This window comes from Sapajus apella, unplaced genomic scaffold, assembly GCF_009761245.1.
Source record: "Sapajus apella isolate SASKATOON/1434 unplaced genomic scaffold, GSC_monkey_1.0 scaffold106, whole genome shotgun sequence".
Classification (NCBI taxonomy): domain Eukaryota; kingdom Metazoa; phylum Chordata; class Mammalia; order Primates; family Cebidae; genus Sapajus; species Sapajus apella.
In genome coordinates this window covers 16,311-27,396 of record NW_022437046.1, presented here as the reverse complement: position 1 = coordinate 27,396, position 11,086 = coordinate 16,311, and the positions used below count along the sequence as shown (strand labels likewise).

The 11,086-nt window shown below is 42.9% G+C and overlaps 1 pseudogene; it reads left to right on the top strand.

The window, feature by feature from the left end:
• Positions 1-407: 407 nt before the first annotated feature.
• Positions 408-6,487, top strand: LOC116536984 (annotated as a pseudogene).
• Positions 6,488-11,086: the final 4,599 nt, after the last annotated feature.

Below are 11,086 nucleotides of genomic sequence, written 5' to 3'. Positions count from 1 at the left end.
CTCCTGGATCTGCCCCTTTGGCACACCCACTTCTTACCAAGTCATACAGCTTTATCTGCCTCCCTCCACTGTGTACCCTTAGGAAGTGGCTCCCCACCTATGGGGCTTGGGCCTTGACAGTGCTGGGAGCAGGTAGGCAACCTCCCACACCTGTCCCAGTTCTTTGCTTCCTTGCGTTCAAGGGGCCCTACCTCCAAAGTTGTGGGGAGGAGCATGAATTGGAAAATTCGCCTGAGGGCTGGTGCAAGCTTGGAGCTGGGGGCAGTGCACTGCCCTGGGAGTGTGTCCTGGCCAGTGAATGAAACCTTGTGTGACTGAGCTCAAGAGCTCAGATTCTTTTCAGAAGTGAGACTTTCCAAAAGGACCAATGACTCTTGTGCCCTTTCATTTTTTCCTACTCTGTAACTATGTCCTGATCCCGCCATGCAAGACCTTCCAAATTAGTCAGGAATAAAGATGTAAATCAAAGAAAAACGGCCAACTACTAAAGACCACCAAGACAGCCAAAATGTGGCATCAGTCAAGACTAAGCCCTGGAAAATTAAAGCAATTAATTTAAGAAAGATGTTAATTAAAAAAAAAAAAAAAAAAAAACTACCCAAACCACCCATGCCAGTCAGAAGCCTTCTGACAAGAGCTGGAGCAGCACGAATGAATTTGGATAGGACTGAGATTCTTTTTCAGAACTGGAATCCTTAACCTGCAATAGGTTTACAATGGTGCTATGAAGCACCTCTTAGCAGGTGACTCTCCCAACCCCCATCGGTAATAGCCAAATTCTTAAAGACTTTTGCAAGACATTGGAGACCAAAAGTTTCCACTTTTGAAGGGTTTAGAAAAGCAACATGATTGTGATTATAAAATACTCCCTGATTTGGGAGTAAAGCACTCAAAATGACTCGATTTCAGTGAAAGATGCCCAAGTCCTTCCTAATCCAGAGACTAAGTGGTGTACAAAATCCCTCTTTAAAGCTAAGAGCCAAGAGACAACTCAGTCTTTGTCCCAAAGAGTTGAAGATTCCAAAAATCAGTATCCCTAATCACAGTGGCCCTGCAGATGGGATCCTTCTTGTGCCACTGAAAGGGACATGCAGTGGTGAAGAACTATTCTCTGAAGAGACATTGAATGATACCAGTGGTTCCCCCAAAATGTTTGCTCAGGACAGTGTGTGGTCCTTTGTCTTAAAAGAGCAAGCCCCAAAGTTACCTCTTAAGGAAACCCCAGCATTCAGTTAGAAGAGTTGGGTTCACGAGTAGAATCTCTTTAGTTATCCAATTCTTACATGGATTCTGTTAAAAATGGGTGTGGAGTAGCAACCATTTCAGTCTTAAGGTTATACCTGAAAGGAACCGTAGAAACTGCTTGGCTCTTGGTGAGTCTACATCTCCTACCGTAATGTTTTTGTTTTTTTTTTTTTTTTTTTTTGCAGCCTCAAAATAAGTGACCCTTGGTGCTAAAACCAGATCAAGAGACCTTCAAAACTACTGCAAGTCAACAGGAAGTTTGTTACCACCTCTCTTCTAAGACAGCCTTTGGTGCTATCCCACTCCAGTGGGTACTTCCTGGGGATGATCCAGGTCATGGTGAGATCCTGGGTGAGGCCCTAGATCCACTCGAGATTCCTGGTGCTATTCCAGTTCAAGGAGAGGTCTTTGGTACTCTTTTAAAGCAACAAGAAACTCTTGGCATGAGTGCGGGTGTTGTCCTAGATGTGCCTGTCTTCCTTTCTCTTCCTTCAAACCCAATTGCTACCTTTAATGCTCCTTCCAAATGGCCTGAGCCCCAAAGCACTGTCCCATATGAACTTGCAGTCCAGGGTGGTATGCATATCTAGCCTTTTGGCTCATGACACACTTCTCAAACTCAGAAAAATTCACTTTCCAGTCATGGCTATAAGCAATGCAGAAAATGAGAAGCAGGTTCATATAAGCTTCCTGTCAGCTAACACTCAAGGGTTCCCATTAAGTTCTGAGAGAGGACTCTTCCATGCTTCATTGGGTGTTGCCCAATTTCCTGTTGATTTTCAGATTTCAAGGGTCTCTTGATTATCTGGTTTAGCACCAAGGGTCAGTTGTTTTGAGCCTGCCAAGAGGCATCTGGAGGCTACAAAGAAAACCAAGAGGCCCCAGAAGGAAAAGCAGCCCAAAGGTTTAATGGTTTGTTGTCAAAATTGCTTTTAAATGGCCCCAGATCAGAATCCATGGACAGAAGATGTGCTCATGGGAAGAACAAAAATTGAAATTGAACCCACATCCTGTTGATAATATAACTAAGAATAAAGAAAGCATGACAGTCATCGAGGTGGAGAAGTGGACATAAAACAAGAAATCACATTCAACTTGTCACAAAGGACATTTCAATGCTAATGTCCCAGAAACTGAAAAATTGAAAAATTCTGAAGCTGACAACGAACCAAACCTCCAAAATTGTTCGTACAAACTGTAAGAAATGGCATTAAGCGTACACTATTTACCAACTGAAACAAATGTGTCCTTTAAAAAATTCAATATTGAAGATTTTGGCAAGACTTTAAGAACAATTCTTATAAACTCCTAAAAGACACTAAAACCCATAACAATTCTATGAGCTCTGTTGCTACTGATATGAGTTGTGATCATCTCAAAGGGCAGAAGTCATGTTTTAGTGTTCCACTAGCCTGGCTTTAACTGCAACTCCATCCCACATTCTTCACATTCCACCATAAGTCGTCATGCTAGTATGCACAACGAAGGTGATCAACACATAACTCCTGAGAATATACAAAGAAAAGAACCAAAAGATTGATCTCCAGTTCAACCAACTGTCTTATCATTAATGAAAGATAGGGGATTAACATTGGAGCAAGTGGGAGACAGAGACCCTGACTCAACTCTCAGAAGCCCCATCACAGAATTCCTCCCCATCAAAGTCAGAAGGAGGAAGAATCAGCAGAGAATAGCCAGTTTGCTTAATAGCTGCAAAGCTATCCTCTACATTGTAAGAAAAGACCAAGACCCAAACTTACAAGGAGAGTCACAAAATTTTCATCAATGTCCATCTTAGGAAACCACCGTGTTAAATGAACTTTTTTCCAATGGGCAAACTACTATGCTTTCCAACTCACATATCAGCTCAGCTACTAACCAAACATCCACAAACTCACATGACTATTCAAAAGTCAAATTTTTATACCAACCTCAAACTCATCCAAGACTGAAACCAAAACAAGTATTGCTCCAGGGATAATTACTCTTGACAGTTGTTCCAAGAATTTTTATCAGTTGCCACCAAGAAATAATGAAGTAGGGTATTGTAACCAGTTACTGTACGGCAGCAGAATTTTGGACTTAGCTGATCTCTCATATCAGGATGCAGCCCATACTCAAATTGAAGATGTTGCAGCACGGTTGGGACAGCTTATCTAAGCTCAATTATGTGAAACGACAGGATGAAAAGTTGCAAGTATACCCACAAGCCTTGTGGCATATAATGTGCCTACTCCAGACTGTATTTTTGCTGTACAATACATACAGCAGAAACCACCTTGAAGTGTACAAAATCATGGTTCATCATTAACAAAGCAAAGAACACATCCCCGAAAAAGATAAAAATCCAACCCATCAAGACATCAGGTGGAAAACAGAGCCCACAGTTGTAAGTTATTAAGAAAATGATCAGCAGAAGTAGGAAACATTGTCACATATGTATAGCACAATATGTGACATTTGGATAGCATTGAAATTTCAAAATTTTGTCCACACAATGTTCCTACTGTATTTGGGAAAATTTCTTCCTCAACCAAATTATGGAAACCACTGGCTCAAATTATACAACCCAAACAGTATTTTCTCCACTCATAAAATTACGGAGATATCCTGAGTCAGCAGAGGAAAAGATGAAGGGTTAACCTTTTGATTCACTCAGCTTATTTCAACTCAAAATGGAATCCAATGGGAAGACATTCACTGATGCGTGAGAATTACAAGCTTTAACAATGAATGCCCATCAAAAAGCCCATCCTTTGACCCAGCCCTCCTCTCCACTTAACCAGTGTGCTAACATGATAGCTGGCAGTGACCAGATACAGTTTCAGCAGGTTAAGGAGCAACTCATGCATTAGAGACTGCCAACATTGCCTGGTATCTCTCATGAAACACTCTTACTGGAGTTGGCACTAACTCTCAGGAATGTACATGTAGTGTGTTCAGGTGGAATTACACTGGTTTCTACCAAAAGAGAAGAGGAAGTCTGCTCATCCAGTGTTAGAACATCAGAGTTGTCCACAGTGGACAGTGCACAGAAAAATTTCAATGATTATGCCATGAACTTCTTTACTGATCATAAAAAACCTAATGTCTATAAAGATTCTGAACTGCCCACCTGCAACTGTCTTGATCGAGTTATACAAAAAGACACAGCCCCATATTATACACACCTTGGGTCAGGACCAAGTGTTTCTGAAGTCAGGGAAATCAGGGAGAATAGGATTTGTTCTAAAAGGAAATGCAGTAAGGATAGAAACAATATTGTAGACCAGTAAACAAGGGACAAGCTCTCATGGGTGTCAAATGCTAAGTGGGTTTTAAGAAGCAGCAGTGATGAATAGTTTGTTTGGTTCAGCAGCGTGCCAGGTCACCACTGTCCAACTGCTGTGATGGTGGTGCTCATGGTATGGGATGGCATCCCTCTTTCAAAAGCCAATCAGCTATAAACAGTGTTCACAGAAAATCTATCATACAGTGGGCATCCTACCGATGGAAGATGCACCCTCAATGAAAATTGTTCCTGTACATGTCAAGGAATTGATCCAGATACTTGTGGAGCTTCATTCTCTTTTGGCTCTTCATGGAATATGTACTTTAATAGCTGTAAGTTTGGTAGAAGCCCAAGCCCCAGAAGATTTAGAATTGATCCAAGCTCTTCCTTACATGAAAAAACCTTGAAGATAACAGTTTGGCCACAGGATTAGCTCCAATTTATAAGCAGTATGCTCCAGTAGCTTACCAGAACCAGGTGGAGTATGAAAACGTTGCCCAAGAATGTTGGCTTGGTGGCAAAAATGGTCATCTCTTCTCTGGGGTCACCGCTTGCATGAACTTCTGTGCCCACCCCCACAGGGACATTCAGAACACGAGTTAAAGTACAAACCATAGTGCTTCCATTCAAGGAGATAACCACTCTTTGGATGTTGTTCCTCAAGATGAACAGCTCCATGTGCTACCTCTTTATAAACTGTCAGACACAGTTGAGTTTGGCTTCAAGGAAGAAATGGAAGCCAAGATCAAATTTGGGGACTTTGGGGACATTGAGGTCCTGGCACCCCATGGCAAAAAAAAAAAAAAAAAAACAAAAAAAAAAAAAAAGAACGTCTATCACTCAGCCTGTTACCTGTTTTGGGAAGAAGAGGGCTACAATAATAATGGAGGTTTTTGCACATAACATAAGGGCAGTGGAGAAGAAAGCTGTTTGCCAAATCAAGCAGAAGAATAACTCAACAAACAGTAAGGCTTTGCCACTGCCAACCTTAGGGAGTATAACAGACCATGTGACCTGCAGTAAAACTGATCCCCATTTTACCTGAAAAAGTTCAGTCAACACTAAACCTATTCACTGATGCCATCTTCTTCTTGCCCAATAAAAGAGCCATCTCCAGGCTTCTCCTGGTCCCCGAAGACTGCTTCAGCGACATTAACTCCACTGAAGAATAATCCAATAGCCTTGTGTGGGTTTTAAGCAGCACTCCCCACTGCTCGATGCCTTCAGGAAGACGCAGTGGTGCCCATGCAGCTGCTGCAGAAGGCCCTGGCATTTCACAGCTTGAGGCAGTGGTTCCTCTCCCTGCCCTGTCTGCTCCTGTGGAGCCCCTGATTAATTCTGAGCCTCCCACTAGTGTGACTGAGCCACTAATGTCTCATCAGCCAAACCAGCAGCCATTCTTCCTCACCTCTGCTCAAGACCTTGCCTCTTCCACAATGGAAGATGAGCAGCACTCTGAAGCAGATGAGCCTCTATCAGGGGAGCTCCTATCTGATGACCTCTTGTCACCTGCTGAGGAAAAATTGCCCCACATTGATTAGTATTGTTCAGACAATGAGCACATCTTTTTCGATGCAAATACTGATGGATTGGCCATTGCATCTGCTCAGGGCTTGGTTTTGATTGTATGTGCCTGGGAAGAGCTGCACTTTACCACTCCTGTTGAGCATCTCAACCATAGTAATCCAACCTGTCTCTCCTCTGTCTCGTTACCAGCACAAAAACCTGAGTAAGCCCCAATACTGTTTGGAACTAAACAAGATTAAGGTTGAGGCTAAAGAAGCTAAGAATAAGAAAATTAAGACCTCAGGACAGAAACACCAGGCAGCTAATGAAGGTCCAGATCTGCCCTTTGAAGTGAATGAATTGAACCTATTTTCTTTTTATAAAGCATTAACATTGACCCATGACAGTGTTGTCACCATGTCCCCTTATGGTCTCACACATGATGCAGGGCCCTGTAACTATTGAGTCTGAAGGACTTTCTCCCTCTTAATGCCTTTGCTAGTTCAGTGCATTTGTTTCAAGGTGCTGTTAAAAGAAAGTCATGTTGTCATTTACTATATCTTCATCTCACCCGTTTCAAGTCTGATATATAAACAGGGTGGGTATTCCTAAATTTTCACAATTAGACAATACATATTTTAAGCAAAAATAAGAGTTTTATAGTATTAAATGTTTCAGTTAGAAATTAACCTTGATAGGATCACTGGTGCTTTAAGTCTGTTTACTAAGAAACATTTTTAGAGGATTTGATCAGGTTCATCTTCTATGATATAAAATCAAGACAGTGTTAACTACACAGCTTCTGATGTTTAAACACATGCAACCTGTTAAAAATAAGCTGAATTATTTAATGCTGCCATTGCTCCAACATCTTCCATTCACTGCTAGAAAACTGGCATATTTTTTTGAAATAAACTTATGAAATGTTTCCTCTTAAAATATTTCTCCTGTGTAAATCATTGTAAACATTTTAAAAGCACTTCCTGTTTTTAAAGGCAGCTTGAATATAGTAAAAGAATCCTATTGTCTATGGTTTGTGCATATTTGCTTAAGGAGAAATAATTTATCCTTTTGTATAGAGTTCCATTTTAATATTTGGAATGTGTGTTCTAAAAAAAGAAATAAAGGAGGGAGGGGCCCAGATGGCCTGATAGAAACAGCTCTGGTCTTTGCCTTTGGGCACCACATACACAAACTGAGCTTTAGTCAGCTTTCGTTTTTCAAAAATCACTGTTTCCACCCTCTGGAAGGTACCATTCACCCTCTGAAGGTCCCATCTTTACCACAGCATGTCTCTCCCTGGCGACTTTGGCCTGCAAATTAGACACTTCAGCTCATCCAGTAGTCAATTCTGATCCGTCCTCTTTCCGGCTTCCCACCCATCCTACTAAGCACACTAACACATGCTCACTTGGGCTTTGGGAGTTGTAGGCTCCCGTTTTGGACACTGCTATGGGGCTGGAGCCCAGGGGTGCTCCCACTCCCATAAGGGGCTTGAGCATACACAGCATCTAAACACGAGCCACACCCTTGTCACATATCCTGCAATGAGGGTCACGGAACTCCATGTCCTCTGAGAGCTTGTCTGCTACACAAAAAATAGCAAGTTAAAACACAGAACTGTCAGATCTGTCTCTTTTCCATACCCTGCCACTCTTTCTTGTAAGTTAAAGGAATGTTGGCTTCATTTCCCTTCAGAGATCTAGCTGTCACATGGGACTGGAGTAAAGCCCTGGGGCAACCAAAGGCATCTTTTCCTGGAAGACTCCAAGACTGAACTACATTGGCCAAGATCCCTAGACTTTGTTATGGTATCTTTCACAATTTGAAATGGCTCCTATTTCTTCTTTTATAATGTTAATGGCTTTGCTACAGATTGCAGCAATGACATTAAATGATGGCATTTGGCTCAGCCAAAAGGTACAGTTCAGAACCATGTGGTCTCTTAGAGGTGCCATCCCCAGCCCCATCACAACAGCCACAGGTGCACGTGGTACATGGTGCCTTCCCTCCCAGCTCAGGTGCCTCAGTGTCCAGCAGCAAGCAGAAGCCATGCACAATGCCTACAAAGGGCAGGAGAAAACTGCAGCTGCCTTAGGGCCCTGCATAGAAGTTCTTCCTCTAGACCTCTGCTCTTTTACCACTTACACTGTGTTTTTCTCCTTTCCCCAATGTTTTTTCCTACTCCTTAGGTGAGAAGGTTCTAGCACTCTGCTTATGATAGAAATAATGAAGAAGTGCCCCCTGCTGGCTAATAATTGTAAATATGGCTGGCCTCATTTGAGACTTAGATACATGCAGGCCTCTGAAATATTTTGTCTGAAACTCAATCCCAGGCTTCAGGCTGAGGCCCTAGAAAGGAAACCAGATCTGAGGAATCCAAAGCCAGGTGACAGGCACAATGTAAATAGGCAGAACAAATGCCTGCCGACTAAAACCCTGCTTCAGGGAAGGAGGCCATGCTCCACGGCAGAGAAGGGCCAGGAAACTCAAAGGTTGCTGACAGTAGGGAAAATACAGACACAGGCAACAGTGGGTAATTCCTATTCTCTAGGTGCTCCCTGCTTCACAGTTGCAGGTTACAGTGGTACGCATGGGTGGCATCTGTCTAGGGTCACTGGGACTTGGGGACAAAAGAGGGAATGCTTTCTTATACCCCAAGCTTTTGGTGAAAGAAGGGAAATGAGGATTGCCTCTATTTCCCTTACTTTCAGAATGGGCAACGAGCTCTCTTTACCACCCCCAACTTTTACTCCTCTGGAGTGTATCCTGAACCATGGAGACTGCTTTAACCCTCAATACCTGGAGAACAAAATGCCTCATAGCCCTCTGCACAAAGGTTTGGCAAAATTATAAAGGACTGGCTGGGCTTAGGAGTCATTTATTTCAATACTATTAGGCAGTTGGACTTTTTTTATATAGGCATGAAGACAGATTGAGGTTCCATATGTACAGACTTTCTATACCTTGCAGGGCAATTTAGAGCATTGTAGGGCTAATGAAGCCCTCCTGTTTGCCATCTAAGGAAAGGTCACAAGAGGCAATCCCAAAAAACTAAAGAAATGAATTCCACAGGCACCCCAGCTGAGCAGCCAGCTCCCTCCAGCCCTGCTTCTCCAGGTCCATGCCAACCTCCCTATCCAGCTTCAGTCTCTCTCCTGCCCCATCCTAGAAATCCTCACAATAGACAAGCCCCAGTATTGCTGTTGCACCTCCAACTGATGCCTGGTGAATTTGGCTCCAGTAAGGTCCAGGTCCTATTCTCTCCACAGAAATTAAAGCAAATTAAGGGAATCTTGGCAAGTTTTCAGATATCCCGGAGAGTCTTTATATAGGTTGTTATGTATGGAGAGAAAGAGAGTTTTTAGAATGCAACCCAAATATTTAAGCCCTCTTGAAAATGTTACTCTGAAATCAAACCCTGTTGGACACTGAGAAGCAAGCTAAGCTGCTCTGCCAGTGTGAGAAAAATTTGGGGATGAGCTTTGTATCACATAGCATCAGGGAGGAGGGCTAACTTTATCCAACTGGAAGAAAAGTGGCAACAGCAAATGACCCTGGATGGGATTCCAGTGACTAGAGGAGACTGGAAGAGGAGGTCTTTTCAGGTGTGCATAATGGAGGGCTTTTTTTTTAGAACTAAGACCAAGCCTCAATTAGATGTACCAGGAATTTGATGAAATAGACCATGATATACCAGGAATTTAACAAAAATCTGTTTTTTTGGAAAGGCTAGAAGGGCCCTTGAAAGCACAGCTATCTCCTGATTCAGTTGATGAATTAGGAAGGATAAATTTATTACCCAGGCAGCCCCTGATATCAGGAGGACATTGCAGAAATGGGCCCTGGGACCAGACACTACTTTAAAGAACCTCGGGAAAGTGGCTACCTCAGTCTTTCACGATAAAGATGGGGAGACACAAAAAAGCAGAAGCAGTTTTTATGGCCACCATGCCATTCCACAAACTCCAGAATTCCCAAGGTGTATTTATTAATTGCTGCAGATGAGGCAAGAGTGGTTAAACTTTAGCTCTTCTAAAGTTTAACCACTCCTGTATGAGGTTTAATTTCTTTCATCAGGGTGAACAGCTCAGGGTACAATGTTGTTAGTATATTTCACTTGTTGTCATATCTTTGGCACTAGATTCTTTCCCTGTATAATGCCCATGTATAACCCCTGCATACTAAACCTTATAAAATGATTTCTCTTGCCTTGTGGCCAAACTCCAAATGGTTAGGCAACTGGAATCTCAGACAATGGCTTTCTATTGCCAAGGACACTTAAATAAACCTCTGGGAGGAATGTAACTGTTTTCCCTTAAGTTCTACCACCTGTCAAGCAGGAATTAGCTAAGATTGGTCCTTATCCATATTCTAACGGCAGCTACGTGTGCATCTTCAGAGGGGAATACAGACAAGAGACAGGGAAATACTGGCTACAAGAGGGCTATTCCTGAGCAAAGGCCCCACCTTCTTCAGCCTGAAAGCCAGTGTCCCTAAATGGGATCATGCCTCAAAGTTGCCTTTTGGCCTGCCATAACCCCCTATCCTATACTCACATAAACCCCAGACACTAGGCTCTACAAAAGATAAGCAGATGAACAGATGAGCAGACCTGGAGATGAACAGAACAGCAGCAAAGAGAAAAGGAGCATATGAACTCAGGAGTTTGGTGGGAGTAGTCAGAGAAGAAATTGGCCACTGGATGGCCAAATTCCAGGGGAAGATTATTTTCTCACTGCATCCCCTTTCCAGCTCCCTAGCCATACCACTGGGAGCCACATCCACCACTCAGACCTCCCATTCCTTCAAGTTTGTGTGCAACTGTTTCTGGACACCCAACAAGAGCTTAGGATATGGCAAGCTGTCACACTGGCCTTCTGTGCTTGCAAAAAAGGCAGAGGGTCCACTGAGCTGTTTAATGCCTAAACTGTCTGTAGCTGGCAAGGGTAAAATAATCTGTTGTATCAAATCCACTTGAGCTTCGGGAGTCAGGTTTCTGCCCTGCATGCTGCTGTGGGACTGGAGCACAGGCTCCTGCCCTACCCATCTGCATGCTCCCTT